The sequence below is a fragment of the Panthera pardus genome, unplaced genomic scaffold (assembly GCF_024362965.1).
Source record: "Panthera pardus isolate Hobbes unplaced genomic scaffold, ASM2436296v1 HiC_scaffold_22, whole genome shotgun sequence".
Lineage (NCBI taxonomy): Eukaryota > Metazoa > Chordata > Mammalia > Carnivora > Felidae > Panthera > Panthera pardus.
This window is the reverse complement of record NW_026526788.1, coordinates 70,824,948-70,843,683: the sequence shown is the minus strand read 5'-3', so window position 1 is coordinate 70,843,683 and position 18,736 is coordinate 70,824,948. Positions and strand designations below refer to the sequence as shown.

At 44.7% G+C, this 18,736-nt stretch overlaps 1 protein-coding gene across 3 annotated transcripts in view; it reads left to right on the top strand.

Annotated features, from left to right (window-relative positions):
* The window catches only part of ABLIM1 (actin binding LIM protein 1), a 293,132-nt gene that overhangs the window by 65,717 nt on the left and 208,679 nt on the right, over positions 1–18,736 (top strand). Inside the window, exon 1 of one of the 3 annotated variants that reach the window (XR_008424944.1) lies at positions 17,261–17,422. The exons of 1 other annotated variant lie outside the window; for it this stretch is intronic. The gene's annotated coding sequence lies outside the window, so the exon portion shown is untranslated. Of the gene's footprint in view, positions 1–17,260; positions 17,423–18,142; positions 18,238–18,736 lie in introns of those variants that run through there. One more of the 3 variants, XR_008424959.1, reaches the window with a different exon arrangement.

Here is an 18,736-nt window from a genome sequence, read left to right as displayed (position 1 = left end):
TTATCATGATATATTCTCATTAGCATTGTATTAGAGTTCTGGTTGTTTTACATCAGTAAACATTCAGTACTTTCATTGGGTATAGTGGCATCTTATTGTGATTTCAATTTGCATTTTACTGGTGGCTAATTATTTGTGAACTTTTTCATGTACTCAATGGCCATTTGCTCATCTATCCTTTTTTTTTTTAGGTTTATTTATTTATTTTTTTAAAAAAATTTTTTTTTCAACGTTTTTTTATTTATTTTTGGGACAGAGAGAGACAGAGCATGAACGGGGGAGGGGCAGAGAGAGAGGGAGACACAGAATCAGAAACAGGCTCCAGGCTCCGAGCCATCAGCCCAGAGCCTGACGCGGGGCTCGAACTCACGGACCGCGAGATCGTGACCTGGCTGAAGTCGGACGCTTAACCGACTGCGCCACCCAGGCGCCCCTTTTTTTTTTTTTTTAATTTTTTTTTCAACGTTTTTTTATTTATTTTTGGGACAGAGAGAGAAGGTTTATTTATTTATTAAGAGAGAGTGAGAGAGAGTACGCACATGCACATGAACCAGTGGGGGAGGGGCAGAGAGAGAGGGGGACAAAGGATCCGAAGCAGGCTCTGTGCTGACAGCAGAGAGCCCAATGTGGGGCTTGAACCCACAAACCATGAGATCATGACCTGAGCGGAAGTTGGATGCTTAACTGACTGAGCCACCCATGCATTTGCTTATCTGTCTTTTGAAGTGCCTGTTCAGCTCTTTCCCCCCCACTTTTTTGATTATGTTGTTTGTCTTCTCGCTTTGTAGGATTTTTAAAAAGCATTCTGGATAGAAGTTCTTTGTGCACATTATGCTTTACAATTTTTTTTCCTGGTAGCCTGATGTTTGTCCATTTATTTTCTTAAGAGTGTCTTTTGATATAAAGAAGTCTTCATTTTGATGAAGTTTGATTTATCAACTTTTTATGGCTTGTGTTGTTTGTATCCTGTCTGATAAAACTTTGCTTAGCCCCAGGTAACACAGGGATTCTGTTTTCTTCTAAAAGGTTTACGGGTTTAGGTTTTAGGTTTACATCTATGATCCAGCTTAGAATAATGTTGTGTGTGCTGTGAGGTAGGGATTGAGGCTCATTTTTCCCCCATGTGGATGCCAATTGCTTCAGCATCATTTATTAAAAAGACCCCTTCCTTCATTAAATTGCACTGGGGCCTTTGTGAAAAGTCAATTGATCATATGATATGCAATGAATTAACTTATTGCTTATACAATCTGGAAATGTATTAGGGAATCACTTGTATGTGGAATCTAAAAAAAAAAAAAAAAATCCAACTCATCAAAACAAAAAGTACATTGTTGGTTCCCGGGGTGGGTGGGAGAAATAGGGAGAGATTGGTAAAAGAGCACAAACTTTCAATTGTAAGTTTAATAAGTTCTGAGGATCAAACATATAGTATGATGACTGTAGCTGGTACTGCTGTAATGTATAACTGAAATTTGCTAAGAGAGTGGATCTTAAACATTCTCACTGGGGGAAAAAAAGGTAGCTATGTGATGTATTAATGAACTTGAGGGTGGGAATCTTTTATACACCATGCCATCCTGGTGTATACTTTAAATACCTTACAATTTTATTTTTCAGTGATTATCTCAGTGAAGCTGGCAAAAGAAAAGACGTGGATTAGCTTGGTAGAATCCTCTGGTAGAATTAAGAATATAATCACTCAGGGGCGCCTGAATGGCTCAGTTGGTTAAGCTTCTGACTTCACCTCAGGTTCTGATCTCGTAGTTCATGGGTTCAAGCCCCGTGTTGGTCTCTGTGCTGACAGCTCGGAGCCTGGAGCCTGCTCAGGATTCTGTGTCTCCCTCTCTCTCTGCCCCTCCCCTGCTCTCACTCTATCTCTTAATAATAAATAAATGTTAAAAAAATATTTTAAAAAAAGGATATACTCACTTAAGTAACTTTATTGCTTCATTCTGTCTTGGAACTGGACAACACCTTGCAACAGTGTAGTAAAATATCACAACCAGTATATTGACCTTGATTCAGTCCAGACAAAGAACAGCTCCACCACCACAAAGATCCTTGTGTTTGCCCTTTTATAACATATGTAACTGTCTTGGACAAGTTTAGTTTTTACTCTCAGTGGGCACCACTGTAATTGTAATAATATTCTAAGTAACTCTTACGCTTCTTTCAACAATATTTCTTAACTAGATTTAATACTCACGTCCAGAGTTTCATTAGTTTTAAATTTACGATTGGTTGTCTTTATCACTCTAAATGACATGCTGGTTTTCTTCTGACTTTAGACAATACCCCTCGACTCCCTGGGATATAAAATGAGCGAGTTAGCCCCACTCCCTATCTCTTTTTCCTCCAACCCCCATTTGCCCTGCCTTCCCACTGCTCTCTGCTTACCCTGTCAAGGTTTATAATATTCGAAATCTTCTAACTTTTATGCTTTCTTATTCATTATAAGTTGATTTTTTTAGCTCTGAAAACCAGCAGAAAGCATTTGTAATATTGAAATTTTGTAAATGTTCTTAACTTCAGAAGGGGTATGTGATTGGACCTGTAGAGAAGGAATTATAATTTTGTGCACTCAGTCTGTTTTACTGTGAGGCAATGTTCTGGCATTATTATCAAAGCATCATCATCAAAGTGCCCTTTTCCAAAATTCTTTTTTTTTTTTTTTTTTTTTTACTCAAAATTATGTTATTTTTTAGTTTGCTTCATATTTGGACTGTGATTTTTTTCTTCAGATTTTTAATTTACATACAGCTTTTAATTCCAGCTCTTTTTTTTTTTTTTGTAAGCAAAATGTATGTGTCAATAACGTCACCACGATCTTCCACCCTCTTAATCATACTAACTTGTTGAATGAAATATACTTTCTTAAAGATGCTTTCTTGGAGCCCTCTGACCATGTTCTAATTTGGACTCACTGGCTTCTAGATCTGTTGCAGAAAAGCCATTATGGGATTCCCACCCCTCCCCATTTGACTCTTAAACTAATTCTACGTTTTCTTGGAATTAGTAGCTTTATGTTTGAAGATTAATTTTTCCTTCTGTTTGAGTTAAGCTTCAGCTAATTTTTTCAGTAAGGGTGCATGAGAGGTGCATCGAATCCTTGCATGTCTGAAAATGTCTTACTTTGCCCACATGCTTGATGGACCTGGTAAAGATATCCAGATGCAAGGCTGTGTTTTCCTTAAAACTTGAAAGGCTTTTTGTTCTAACTATCTTCTGACATCCAGAGAGTCGGCCAAGTCTGGTGGCAGCTTGAATCCCTTTCTTTCTTGGTAACCTGATTTGGTCTCTGATAGATACTCTTGATCTCTTTGTAGATATTCTCTGTACCTTCAGAATTTTGAAATTCCACCAGGACCTGTCTTGTAGTTTATCTTTTTTCTTCATCTTATTTGGCACCTGGCTTCTCCAATTCTCCGTGAAGACCAATGTCTCCAGGAGTGGGGAATTTTCTTTTATTATTTTCTCCCCTCTGCTTTGTTCTCTTTTTCTGAGACTCCTAATAAATGGATGCTATAGACCCTGCTCATCTCTCTTAATTCTTCTTTCATATTGGCAATGCCTTTTATATTTTGCTCTACCTTGTTGGAGATCTTGACATTTTATTTCTAGCCTGTCCATTGAATTTCTTTTTATTTTCATAATGATTTTTAATTTCCCAAAACTCTGTTTTTCTTGGGCCCCTTTAAATTTTTCCCCATTTTAATTTCATGGATACAATGTGTTCTCAAATACCTTAGAGGTATGACTTGAGTGTGAATTTGTACTTAGGTCCTCTCGTGTTGCATAAATTATATGTTTTCTCTAGAATCCTGTGGTTGTATTTTCATCTTGGTCCCACTTTGTGCTGTTTGTTTTCCTGAAACATCTAGTAATTCTTAGTCGTTTCTTCATCTGTGTTAATGAATTAATAAGAAAATTTCTATTTGGGGGATTAATTTTTTTGTTTCCTCACTGGTGTTATTTTCCCCTATAGTTGTGTGGGTCTGCATGTACAAGAGGTTTCTAAAATGTGATCCTTAATACATTTAATATATTAATCTAAAATAATTTTTACTTTAATTTTTTTAATGTTTATTTTTATTTTTTTTATTAAAAAAAAAATTTTTTTTTAACGTTTATTTATTTTTTTTCCCAACGTTTTTTAATTTATTTTTGGGACAGAGAGAGACAGAGCATGAACGGGGGAGGGGCAGAGAGAGAGAGGGAGACACAGAATCAGAAACAGGCTCCAGGCTCCGAGCCATCAGCCCAGCGCCTGACGCGGGGCTCAGAGCCTGACGCGGGGCTCGAACTCACGGACCGTGAGATCGTGACCTGGCTGAAGTCGGACGCTTAACCGACTGCGCCACCCAGGCGCCCCTAACGTTTATTTATTTTTGAGACAGAGAGAGACAGAGCATGAACGGGGGAGGGTCAGAGAGAGGGAGACACAGAATCCGAAACAGGCTCCAAGCTCTGAGCTGTCAGCACAGAGCCCGACGCGGGGCTTGAACTCATGGACCGCGAGATCATGACCTGAGCCAAAGTCGCCTGCTTAACTGACTGAGCCACCCAGGCGCCCCTTTTATTTTTATTTTTGAGAGAGAGAGTGAGAGAGCGAGACAGAGCATGAGCAGAGGAGGGGCAGAGAGAGAGGGAGACACAGAATCTGAAGCACGTTCCAGGCTCTGAGTTGTCAGCCCAGAGCCTGACACGGGGCTCGAACTCACAGACTGCAAGATCATGACCTGAGCTGAAGTTGGACGCTTAAGCGACTGAGCCACCTGGGCGCCCCCAAAATCATCTTTTAAAACCCTAAGGGAGATTATAGGATTTTATATTAATATGAACAGGTTTTGAGAACCAACGTTAAAAATTGATGATGTAAAGAATGGCTAGATTACTGGGCCCCTGGGTGGCTCAGTCTGTTGAGCCACCGACTCTTGATTTCAGCTCAGATCATGATCCCAGAGTCTTGGGATTGAGCCCTGTGTTTGTCTCTGTGCTGAGCGTGGAGCCTGCTTGAGTTTCTCTGTCTCCCTCTCTCTCTCTCTCTCTCTCTCTCTCTCTCTGTCTCTCTTTCTGCCCCTGTCCCCACTCGCATATCCACTCTCTCTCTAGGAAAAAAAACAAAAGCTGAATTACTAAAATCGAAATTTAGAGCAATCTAAGTTAAAGTTTATTAGATTAAATGATGCACGTGGGTTTTCTTTTTTCACAGCAAGTGCCACCCTCACTTTTGTCTTGCTCTGTTCCTATTGCGTCGTGATTTAGGTGCCCACGAACACATAATGTCCAATCCGTTGTTAGAAGCCGTTTGCACACGCCCTGCGTGAACCCGGAACCTCCTGCCATGCTCGCACCGGGTTGATTTTTTTCCTCCCTCCTACTGGCTGGCATTTGCTGGTGCGAGTGGGCCAGCCTGGGGCTGACTCTGGCCGCTTGGCTGTCCTGCTGTGCGGGACAGCTGTCCAGGAAGCCCAAGGTGGGGGCGCCGGCCCCCCAGGACTCACACACCCCCTGCTCCCTGGGACACGAGAGGCCTCGCGGCCTGCCAGATCCCAGCCCTTCATTCCAGCGTGTACCAATACGTCCTCCAGAGCAACCGTTCATCTCTGACCCAGACTGTTTTACGAGCAGCGCTCACACTGTTTAAAAACCCACGTCAGCGTGACCTTCCATAAGTGTGTGATGAGAGGGGGTGGGGAAGAAGATAGGCCACATGGTAAAACAGTGAGGCCAGGGATTGTTGGTCTCTGATAGCACAGACCAGAAAAGCAAAGGTCTGGCCCGGAACCCTGTTCTCTTCTTCCCTCCTGCGGACTGCTCCGAATCGTGGGCCTGAGAGGTTCAGATCATTAGGAATTCGTGTTCTTACTGAACCCAGACCGGGGGAGTCGGCCTCAGCGCAGCACTAGGATTTGGTGAGAATGGACGACAAGGTCCAGTCGGCGTGTGTTATAAGCTGGATTGCGTCCTCCCCAAATTCACGTATCGTAGCCCTTCCCCCACCCCAGTACCTCAGAATGTGGCCGTTTGGGGAAATTGGGTCCTTAAAGATGCAATTGTTAAAGTGGGGTCATTAGGGTGGTCTCTCGTCTCACATGACCAGTGTCCCTGTAAGAAGAGGAAATTCGGACACAGAGACAGCAAATACGTGCCCTGGCAGAGCGACGGGCATGTGAGGAGCCCAGAGAAGACTCAGTCTGCAAGCCCAGGAGAGAGGCCTCTGAAGCCAAACCCGCCGGCCGACACCTTGACGCTGGACCTCTGGCCTCCGGAACCGTGAGGAAAGGCATTTCTGTTGCTTAAGAGCCCCGGCGTGTGGTAGGTGGTGGTCGTGACCCTCACAAACTGGTACAGAATCCTAAGCCAACGAATCCTGACTCCTTTCCCTGCTGCCCTCAGGGATGCAGGTGGAAAGTCTGGGGGGGCCTGGACGGTAGCCCCGACCTCTTGATTCTAAAACCGGTGTCTTTGGGGCACCTGGGTGGCTCAGTCGGTTGAGTGTCCGACTTCGGCTCAGGTCATGATCTCACAGTCTGTGAGTTCAAGCCCCGCATCGGGCTCTGTGCTGATGGCTCAGAGCCTGGAGCCTGCTTCCGATTCTGTGTCTCCCTCTCTCTCTGCCCCTTCCCTGCTCATGCTCTGTCTCTCTCTGACTAAAAAATAAATAAAAACATTTAAAATAAATAAATAAATAAATAAATAAATAAATAAATAAATAAATAAAACCGGTGTCTTTGTCTTTCCGATGCTGGCGCTATCAGGGAAAGATTCGGACGAATCTCGCTGAGGCCTCAGCAATTTGGGGTCAAAGATTTATAGAGCCGTAGCGAGGGAAATCAGAGAGACCGTAATTAGAATTTCACGGGGGTGCGAGAATAATTGTGCGGGGTGTCAACTGAGAAATGCGACCAGTTGCCACAAATGATGGCGATACGGGGCGCCTGGGTGGCTCAGTCGGTTCAGCGTCCGACTTCAGCTCAGGTCATGATCTCGCGGTCCGTGGGTTCGAGCCCCGCGTCGGGCTCTGTGCTGACGGCTCGGAGCCTGGGGCCTGCTTCGGATTCTGTGTCTCCTTCTTCTCTCCGCCCGTCCCCCACTCGCACTCTGTCCCTGTCTCTCAATAACGACTAAATGTTAAAATTTTTTTTTTAAATCATGGCAGTAAAAATCTGGATGTCCTGGTTTGCCAAAGACTCCGACACCCCAGTAGGCTACTGACCGCCGAGATGAAAATCGGAAGCCCTTTGATTTGGTTGTGCAAAGCTTCCTGAATGGAAACTGTCCTTTTCACTTCATACGGGGTTTCCCTCCCCGTGTCTTCAGTGCCGTTGCATTATCATTGGCATTTCTCGCAGCGGAATTCTTCAATTTGAAAAACCTGAACCCTCATGGACCTAGTTCCGACCTCAGTCTCCGGCTGTTGATTCTACATAGCTCTTGCACCCCATGCTCTCAGTTTTCCTTACAGAAAAAGGGAGCTACTTGCTACTCCCCATGTCACAGAGATGTGATTTGGATGTTGTAGGCATTAATTTGTAGTAAGAGAGTGGACTTCAGAAAGGCCCTTTTCCCCCATCGAACTTGGCCTTGAGAAAGTGTGATGTTGCCTCCCTGAGCCTGGGTTCCCTCATCTGTGAAATGGGGATAGTCATGCCCACTTGAAAGGGCAATGCGAGTAACCCAGCAGGAACATATGGAAAGCACCTTGTGTTAATCCTCGCATACGTAAGAGCTCGGTAAGTGTTAGCCTTCGATGGATGATCATGATAATGACATCTTAAAATCATGGACGTGATTAACAAGCGGTGACTTTGTGGCTCTGGATGCTGTCCTGAACTATCGTTCTGTCCCACAAAAGGAACATCTGCCTTGAGACTCAGGTTAGTGAAACTAGGTAACATGAGGGCTAATGGACAGAGGTGTAGGATTTAGGATAATGTATGGAAATGTAACTATAGAATGAGGTCTTCTACCTTTAACCTACAAATGGTGAAATCACAGTAGATGCCATAAAGCAGCCTTTCGCCAGCTTTTACATGCATGTAAATTGCCTGGAGACCTCGTTAAAAGGCAGGTTCTGATTTGGTAGGTGGGAGTAGGGGCTGGTGCTGAGGTTGTACAGTTCTCGAGAGTTCCCAGGTGACGGCCATGCTGTTGCCCCAGGGGTCTTGGAACAGTAGGGCCCTAGAGTAGACGGTAAGGCTGAGTAGGATCCCAGTTGGTTTGTAAATTCCACTATTATCAACCAATGGTTATTTCCTGTTGATTTACCTGAAACTTCAGAACAATTTTGTTTTCATTTCTTTTTTTAAATTGGCAGGGGTCTTGCTACTTCCTTGCCCTGGCCTCTCTGTCTAGTACTTAATTTAAAAAAAAAAAAAAAAGAATACGATAATAACTAGTATTTATACAGAGGTCACTATGTACCAGGAACTGTTTATTTCGATTCTCAGAACACCCCATAAAGTAGGTGCTATAGTTATCCCCCGTCTTACAGGTAAGAAAACTGAGGCACACATAGATAAAATAACTTGCTCAGAGCACTCACCTGGTGCATGGCAACCAGGATCATTTTATGAGTTTATGTAAAGGAGCCCTGTGTAAATGAGAGCCCTTAGGAATAGCTGGAATGGTTCACTCTAATTTATCAGTTTTTGTGACTCCCGCTTTGGTTTCCTCACGTTTTACAAAATGCACATCCACCCTGCCAAAGCCAGTGACCGTGGCGTTTATTGGAAAGGCAATCCCAGACTACGTGCAGAGGCCTGGAATTGTGGAGGGCACCTGGGGCTAGACCCCACACCGTCAGCTCAGCTGTGGTTTGCCCAGTAACAAAAACTTTGAGCGTGAAGGTCACAGTAAGCAGGACAGATCCTGCTTCCACCTAACGTGAGTGTAAATTCAACTTTTATCAACCAAATATGACTTCTTTTTTTTTTTAATGTTCACTTATTTTTGAGGGAGGGAGAGAGAGCGAGAGGGAGTGCGCATGCGAGCAGGGGAAGGGCAGAGAGAGGGAGACAGAGGAGGAGTCAAAGCAGGCTCTGCCCTGACAGCAGAAAGTCCGATGCCAGGCTGGAAATCAGGAACCATGAGGTCATGCCCTGAACCGAAGTCGGACGCTCAACCGACTGAACCACCCAGGTGCCCCCTCCCCAATATTATTTTTTATTGATTTCCATTAAACTTCAGAAAGTTTTCATTTTTCACTTTACGTTGGCAGGACTCTTGCTACTGTCCTGCCCCCACCTCGTATTCTAAAAATGCCAAAGTAAGAATAAGAATACAGATAAATATTAGAATAAGAACAAGAGTAAGACCACCAGCACACCTGCAAGCCTGCACTGTAGGGCCGTGGGCGGTTCCAGCAAGAGCCGCAGCGGGCGGACCCGAGCGCATTCGTGGACAAGGACGGGGGGCCTGTCAGTTGGGGGCTGTGTGCTTGGCAGTTCGGGGATAGCACGTGCAGCGGAGAACGCTGCTGAGAGTCTGTGGCTGTTGTAACCCCTGCCTGAACCGCTCACTCATCCTGGGGCCTGGGACGAGTCACTAACTCACTGACCTTCCTTTTCTTCCTTTCCAAAATGGAAAGAATTGACAGGATGTGCATTTTTCAAAGAGTATGTTTTGTTTTTAGCTGTGGAACCCTTTCTCCCAACAAAGGCTCATCTGAAAGCTCAGAAAACGAAGCAGACGAGGGGCAGTTTCTTCGGTGGAAGTTGGGGTGGAACCCAGAATCAACCCTACACCCCCAGTCCCTCACCAAACCCTGAAAAGCCTGATGATGCATATATGAGCTTCAAAACACCCAGACTAGATGATCTAAAGGCCCCCCAAGTTCCACGCCCTCTTGGTCTGTGTGCTTAAAGGAAGGGAACACGGGGTGTCCAGAGGCTTCTGTTTGCAAGGGATGTTTGACTGCTAAAGGCAATTTTGTCTTGACCCCAGAGGTTGGATTTTAGGAAGCCTAAAAACATTTAGCAAGGCATCCGCAGTGTTGGCTTATTTTGAAAGGCTTAATGCATGCTGTTGTTTTTGCTGCATCCTTAAAATGCCTAAACTAGACTTACCTCTTGAGTTTGGGACAGGGTGGAAAGATTTTTGTGTTGACTTTTGATTGTGTGTGTAAAATTGTCATATCTGTAGTTAGAGACTTGTCCAAGTCCCTTTGGATTTTCAAAGGAAAGTTGAAAGTGGGCAGAGATGAACCATTAAGACTCTCAAAAGTCAAAGACTTTGACTCTCAAGGAAAGTCTTTGGAATAATTAGTCCGCATGGGACCGTAAGTAAATGGTTGCTTGCATTAGAGACTAAGTATGAATGTTTTACTGTCAGTAAACTGTGAAGTAGGTGGGATCATACAGAATGTTAAATTCAATTTACAGCTCCCCAAACTAAGCTGCGAAGTTGAATCAGAGCCAGTGGTTTGAAGAGGCGTTCTCATCCTTATTGAAATGTGGCGTATTTTCTCTTCCCGCTAACTTTGAATGTAGCTTCCAAAGAGGTGGAGGACCAGCGCGGGAGTCATACACACGGTGGAAGGTATAGGTGAGATGGAGCGATGTAGTAGCATTGCCGGGGCAAGTATGTGTCTTTTGGGTGTTTATTCTGTTTTCTTATGCTCCAACAACAAAAAATGCTGCCCTCTGTGTATAGCACAGTCATTAAATGTCCTCCTTCATTCCCTAGGGGTGAAGCTACGTGTGAATGAATACTTGGCGCTTACTGTGCTCATATATCACTTGTGGGCCAAGTGGTAATTAGTGTAGAAATTATAAAAATCCAGACTCTAGCAGGGCGCCTGGGAGGCTCAGTCAGTTAAGCGACCGACTTCGGCTCAGGTCATGATGTCGCGGTTCATGGGTTCGAGCCCTGAGTCGGGTTCTGGGCTGACAGTTCAGAGTCTGGAGCCTGGTTTGGATTCCGTCTCCCTCTTTCTCTGCCCCTCCCCTGCTTGCGCTCTGTCTCTGCCTCTCAAAAATGAACAAACATTAAAAAAAATTTTTTTTTAAATCCAGACTCTAGTAAATCATTATGATTTAACCTAATCTTTGATCCTCTTACCATGAAAGCAGGGTAGAATCTCTTCATTGTGCAGTAATTTTCTTCCATTCAGACTTTATCTTCACCACTTTTTCAAAGGCACAGAAAGATCGGAATTCCCCACTTCCTACAGCTTATTTATATCAAATGAGTCACTGAAGAGAAATGCCTGTTTCTTTTGTAGGGGATACAGAATACCTTTTAATCCCCTGTTTCCCAGCTAGGCAGGTGGGTGTGAGAGTCAACGCGGACGAAATGATAAGGGGGTGAGGAGATAACAAGTCCCTTGCTGTCAACTCCTCAGCTCTGGGTGGACAACAGAGAATTCTGTTCCTACTTCTTGCCTCTTTGTTTGAAAAGGTTTGCCTGCAACAACAGATGTTGGCGAGGATGCGGAGAAAGAGGATCTCTTTTGCGTTGTTGGTGGCAATGCAAGCTGGTGCAGCCACTCTGGAAAACAGTATGGAGGTTCCTCAAAAAACTAAAAATAGAACCACCCGACGACCCAGCAATTGCACTGCTAGGCATTTATCTATGGGATACAGGTGTGCTGTTTCGAAGGGACACATGCACCCCCATGTTTATAGCAGCACTATCAACAATAGCCAAAGTATGGAAAGGGCCCAAATGTCTCTCAATGGATGAATGGATAAAGAAGATGTGGTATATATATACAATGGAGTATTACTCGGCAATCAAAAAGAGTGAAATCTTGCCATTTGCAACTATGTGGATGGAACTGGAGGGTATTATGCTAAGTGAAATTAGTCAGAGAAAGACAAAAATCATATGACTTAACTCATATGAGGACTTTAAGAGACAAAACAGATGAACATAAGGGAAGGAAAACAAAAATAATATAAAAACAGGGAGGGGGACAAAACAGAAGAGACTTATAAATATGGAGAGCAAACTGAGCATTGCTGGAGGGATTGTGCAGGGGGGATGGGCTAAATGGGTCAGAGGCACTAAGGAATCTACTCCTGAAATCATTGTTGCACGATACGCTAACTGATTTGGATGTAAATTTTAAAAAGTAAAAAATAAAATACAATAAAAAAGGAAGAACTCCATTGAAATATTTGTAACCTTAATAAATTGAATATTTCTTTATCAAGAAAAAAAAGAGAAAAGGTTTGCATGAACAACATCCTTGATATTGGTTAGGTGGTAATTGTGGATTTTTTCAGCAGGACAACGGGGAAAAGGCTGAAAGAAGTTCAGACTGAGTCATTGCATCACATCTCACCATAGTCCCTGATCTTCTGCCTACACGCGGTCTTGAGAAAAATTACTTTCTCTCTCGGCTTCATTTTCTCATCTGTTAAAGAGGAATTAGTAACACCCGTCTTCTAAGTCCTTACCTTCTAAGGTTGCTGTGAGGAAAAAACTGAGAGAGGCACGTGAGAAATGCTTATCATAGTCCCTGGGACAGAATAACCATTAGGAAGATAGCGGCCCCATTTCGGGGTCGTGGCAGCAGATGTTAGGAGGCATCGTCACGCAGTGATTGGGATAAGCAGAAGGTCAGGTGACGGAGCCCCACGTACTAACTACCCTGTCCCATCCAGCGTATTGTTTCATGTGGGGACTCCAGAGTCTGTGTGCTGGAGATTTCGTCTCAAATCCTTTTTGACAAATAGTGGCCCCCCCCCAAAAAAAAAGGAATAAAGAAAGGGAAAATAAAAAGAGAAAAAGAAAGAGAGGGAGGAAGGAGGAGAGAGAAAGGAGAGAAGAAAAAGCTGACAGAAAATATGGGCAAACTCTGTCAGCTCTCACATCTTCTGATGTAGATAGACCAGGAGATAGACCAGGTTGTTAGTGGCCCGCTTTCTAGATTTAGAAGACAGCTTGGTGATTTGCCCAGGATCGTTGGTGAGTTAGCAATAGAGCCAGGTCAAGCATTTGGGTCTTCTGCCTCCCCCTGGTCTAGTGAGTTGGTTGGCAACTCCAACCTGAACATGGAAGGCTAATGGGCATAAGGTGTGGGGAGCAGTCTGCCATGATGGTTCTCCCCTCACCGCAGCCCTAGCGGAGACCAGCGCTAGCCATCGGCTGGGTCTCTTTGTGAATGAGATTAATTCAGGAGAATCTCATGAAAACAGAAGATGGCTCAGAAAAATGATTCTTTCAACATCCATAATAAGAATGCCCCTCCTCCCTGTCCCCTGTTCCCCACCACACACGTTTTTCCATATTTAGACTTTTTGCAAAAAAGCATTAGCAGCCATTGGGTTTATGCTAACTCTTCTAGTGCTAAACTCGTGTTTTGGATCAACCCTTCATAATTTCAGGTGTGGAGATGGCTTGGCATTTTCTCTGATGTAATGATCCCCCCCCCCCCCCGCCCCCGAGCTGTTTTAGGATTTGTGAGGAAATTTTTAGCATCCGGAGCATGGCCTCTGATTCAGAATCCTTGTGCCCAAGCCCCAGCTGTGTCTCTCACGGGGGGGGGGGGGGGGGGGGGGGGGGAGTGACCTTGGACAATTTCTTGAACTTCTCTCGGCTTCAGTTGCCTCATCTTTGAGATGGAGATGGTAACGGGCCCTGCCTCGGAGAGTTAGAAGAAATCCGTGAGGGAGTCTCTGTTCAGTGCCTGCAGAGAGTGAGCTCAGTAAATGTGAGCTATGACTAGTGATGAGGCTGTTCTATCTGCAATTTACAAAGCTGATAGACATGACCATATGTAATCTGCGTTGATATTATTTTAGTAAAGCCCGTAAAATTTCGTTTCCCGTTCTGACGATCATTGCATGGGATCCACCTGGAGATCATAAGCAGAAACTAGGCGTGATAGCACAGAGACAGCCGTGTGATGTCAAGACCATTTCTAGATTCAGCCACCAGCAAGAGCGCTTTGTGTTTAAGAGCTGAGCGAACAGCGGCTTCTTTTAGTTCTTAAAGTTGATCCTTCCAACGGAGTCACATCGCTGAGCTTGGAATGGCGCCAGCTCTCCGGGCTGCTAACAGAGTTCTCATCAGAATCCAAGCTAAGGGAAATGACAAGTGTTCTTAACTTTTTTTCCCTATGCCTTTCTAGTTAGGGTCTGGAAGGGCCTTCTTCGTTACTGAATACGACCTTTGAAGAAATGTAGTTTGCGTCTTTCCCAACGGAATCAGCTTTCGTATGGAATTCAGTTTGCAGTATGTTTCTTTCTCTTCTGCTGAGTTTGAAAGGTGAGGTCAGGGCCCCGTGAATGTTTTGCTCCCGATACCTGCTATTTTTCTCTCTCAGCTCTCGTCGTAAATTGTATTATGGTAGGCCTCATCTCCTTGGCCAGATCTTTTAACGTGGTCTGTTGTCAGATGTCCTGTTTGCCTAAGAACATGGGCATCTCTGTCACCAGAGCATGGTAGCATGGCTGGGGACCGCACCTTCCCTGCAGACGGAGCCAGGCACTGTGGCCCGTTGAAGCCCCCCAGACAGCAGCACTGAACATTCCCAGGCAGAATTGACCTGCTTGTACATTCTCTGCAGCCTTGAGAAAGTCCCTAAATGCCTCTGGCTTTCAGATTTCTCATCTCTGATGCTATGAAGTGAGTGATCTCCAAAATCCCATCTAGCATTCTTCCTATGAACGGCGTGTTGTGCTGAGTTATGATTTGTGCCGGGGTTAAGGTTCTCTGGCCAAATAAATTTAGGAAATGCTTCTTACCTTATTCTTGTCTTACAGAGTTAACAAGGCACACATGCCTATTAATGTCTCTGAGAAGTCCTGTGGTTAAGAAACCTGTCTAACGATGCACAATCAAGCATTTCTTGACTGTAGGTGAATATGCAAATTAAAGCGTTTTTTACTTATTAATTTTGCTGACTGATGACCACTTTCCTGGGAAGAGTTTCGAGGGGTTCTGAGGGAGACACTTGTACTCCAGGTTCCTAAATGACTGATACAAGGAAAAGAACACACAGCAGTATCTCTGATCTTGAAATGACCTTGTAGAAGTACTGTTGCCATGTTAATTAGAAAATCATTGTGCATTTTAGTTTCTTATTATGTTTTCAGTTTATTTGTTTACTTTGAGAGAGACAGAGACAAGTGCGAGTGGGGGAGGGGCAGAGAGGCAGAGAATCCCAAGCAGGCTCCGTGCTGCCAGCACAGGGCTCGATGTGGGGCTCGGACCCACGAAACTGCAAAATCAGTACCTAAGCCGAAACCAAAAGTCAGACGCTTAATCAACTGAGCCACCCAGGCTCCCCTGTTGTTGAACATTTTAAACAGTTTTTAAGCAATTGGTTTCTGGATTCTAATAAATCACAACGGAAGCCAAATCTGGGGGGTTCATGGCTTAGAAGGAGCTACTTTATGGGCTAACTGTTCAAAACGCCAAAGTTTCAATACTGGATTGCCCCCCACCCCCGGCCAGCCTTGCGTTGCAAAAAGGAAAGAACCCATGCAAGTTGCTTTCAACTAGAGTCCCGGTTTGGCCCCAGAAAACAGGTCGCCCAGTACACATGGTTTCTCCTCCCCCCTTTCCTTTAAAATCCAGTAGGAATCAGAATCTGAGATTTCAAGGGAGTAGAAAAAACCAGCTTCCATTACATTTGAAATAAAGCTTATTTAAAAAAGAAAAACATGTAGTCATGGGGCACCTGGGTGGCTCAGTCCGTTAAGCATCCAACTTCGGCTCAGGTCATGATCTTGCGGTCTGTGAGTTCGAGCCCCGCGTCTGGCTCTGTGCCAACAGCTCGGAGCCTGGAGCCTGCTTCGGATTCTGTGCCTCCCTCTCTCTGCCCCTCCCTTTGTCTCTCTCTCTCTCTCTCTCTCTCTCTCTCTCTCAAAAATAAACATTAAAAAAAATTTTTTTATGCAGTCATGAAAGACTTTTGTTCCATCATTTGGTAGAATCCCAAGACACTCACCAAAAAAACATTCGGGTGAAGCATGAAATCACAGTCATGAGAATGTTAGGCATTAGGCATAATCAGAAGATTTCAATCAATGTGACTGGCCTTTCGGCAGCAGCTGACAGAAGTCAGCTCTGCAGATGCCAAGCATTTTATCGAAGAGTGGTCCAGTTGTGATACCGTGTCGGGCGCCTGGTGCTTCGGCCAAGTCAGGAGGACATTATCAAAGGCACAGAGTTCCAGGCAGTGGCCTGGACTAGGAGGAGGGCCGATGGGGTAATCCAGGAGCATGGCTATCTCCAGAGCCGTTTCAAAACAAAACCAAAAAGCCACCTACACAAGGAAGAAAGTAAGCTGGGGACGTGCAGTTAATCAAACTTTGCATTGAAACAAGTGATCCTGTGGTCTTTCCTTCCAGTGGATAGATTATGGGCTTTCGATTAACCTGATATCTCAGAATGGGTGCTGGTGCCTGTGTCTTTATGACCGTTATTAAATGTTTACCCTCACGCTTAAAACAATTAGGCCAGTTTCCTTCCTCGTAGCCCCGTAAATGTATCCGACGCTGGGGATATTTATCCGAAGTGTCTTTTTCCATTTAAACTGTCTCCTCATAACGTTTCCATTTTGCAAAAGCCCTGGTGTTCAAAAAAGGCTGGACTGTGGGTGGCAGGTAATCCAACCCAGCATCAGCGCATTCTGGACTGAAGGGAAAAATGCCTCTTTCCTGAGCCTTTCCGGATGAGGTCATTGTTTTCAGACAGCCTGTACCTAATATAAACAGGCTCAAAGTCCATGGCTTGCCTCATACCAGTGTTTTATCAGGGAACAACATCCAAAGCCATGAGGAATAGTCAGGCTGCTAGTAAAAGGAACCCCCCGGAGTTATAGTATTTTTGTTAAATCCTTGTATTTAAAAAAAAAAAGCAGTAAGAGCCCATCTGGTGAGATAATAATTCATTAAGTGAAAAAAGAAGGCAGAAGGCTTGGGAAGATCAATCTTTTCTCTCTTGGCCTCCTGTGTTTGAGTTATTGTGAAATGATGGGGACCAAAATCTGGATTCTGGATTGTGCAGAGTGGAGGAAAATCCGAGGACTATTCCGGGCGTGTTTTAATGGTGGCTTCCCAGGAAGGATGGTTTTCTGCAGGTGTGATTTCAGGTGAATGGATGTGTTCTTAAGACTGGTCTTTAGAATTGGTAGGAGACAGAGCAGGGAGAAGGGGGTGAGGATTCTGTATGGGAGGAAGGAGCTAGAATCCTGCAGGAAACTTCTCGTTCTTCCTGAGCTGGCTGCGGCACACCCTCTGGATGGCACACCCCTCTCTGGAGTCCAGCTCAGCCCACGAACTCCTGGGAGGAACGCCAGGGCGCCAGCCTTTCCTTTGAGGAGTGGATGTAGTCCTTCCGTGTGCCCAGCCACCTTGCGAAGAAAAGCTGAAATCTTAGCTCTAAGGTTTGTGCATGTAAATGACCTGGGAGCAAACTGAGTTCATGGATCCTCATCAAACGGTTGAAGACAACCAAGGTTTGTTTGACTGTTCATTTTGTAAACCTGGCCACATGTGCCGCCTGGGGTAGACCACATCTTTAGAGATGGGGACAGGGGCGTCTGGGTGGCTCAGTCAGTGAAGTGTCCCACTCTTGGTTTGGCTCAGGTCATGATCTCACAGGTTTGCGGGATCGAGCCCCGCTTTGAACTCTGCTGGCAGCACAGAGCCTGCTTGGGATTCTCTCGCCCTCCCTCTCTGCCCCATCCCCCGCTCACTCGTGTGTGTGTGTGTGTGTGTGTGTGTGTGTGTGTGTGTGCGCGCGCGCGCGCGCATACTCTCTCTGTCTCTCTCTCTCAAATAAATATTAAAAGAAAAGTAAAAAAATAAGGGAGAGATTCAGGGACATTTCCATTGGTTAAAATAGTTTTATGCTTATTATAATACGTTAATACTCTGTTTATGTGCATAACATGTTTTTGTATAAAATACATATATATCAGCATATTTAAAGATATTATTAATATAGTGGGGTTTTACAACCAACATGAGTATTTTGTAGCAGGAATCCAGCTAAATTAAATTAACTTTAGATTGGTTTGTTGAAGCGCATTATTTTTTTATTAAAAAAAATTTTTTTTATGTTTATTTAATTTTGAGAGAGAGAGAGAGAGAGAAGAGAGTGACAGAGCGTGAGGAGGGGAGGGGCAGAGGAGGAGGGAGACACAGAATCTGAGGCAGGCTCCAGGCTCCGAGCTGGCAGCACAGGGCTCGAGATCATGACCTGATAGAACGCTTGAAGACTGAGCCAACCCAGGTGCCCGGAGCACTTTAAAAAGAGCCCTTAGTGACTGTGAGTAAATCTGTGATTCCCCTTTCTGCTCCTGTACTCTCTTTTTCTTTTATAACCCATTTCCATGACAATACTTCTGTGTTAACCTAGCTTTGAGATGAATTCTTTCCTTTTTATGAAGCAGTTTTTCTGCCCCTGCCTGAGGCAACATAGGTGCTTTGATTTTGGAGGCCATCTCTAGAAAGCTTCCCCTTACAGTTGTGTTTTGTGGGAGTTTGTTCCCCGGTGAGGCTGGCTTCAGGGGTGACCCAGCTTATCCTGATCAGCTTCGCCAGGGACTGGGAGACAACACCCCAACTTCAGAGGCGGCCCGACACAATCTTGTAGGCTGCTCCATCGAAACCAGCAGACTGTGTCGATTCATTTGATGCTTCTTTTGATGCTGGACCCCTTAAGATAAGGGATGGTGACTTATTTTGGCTTCTGGCGAATAGGCTGGTGGGTAAATCCGTGGAAGGCAGATACGCCCTGGACCCTCCCACCTTCACTTGTGATCACT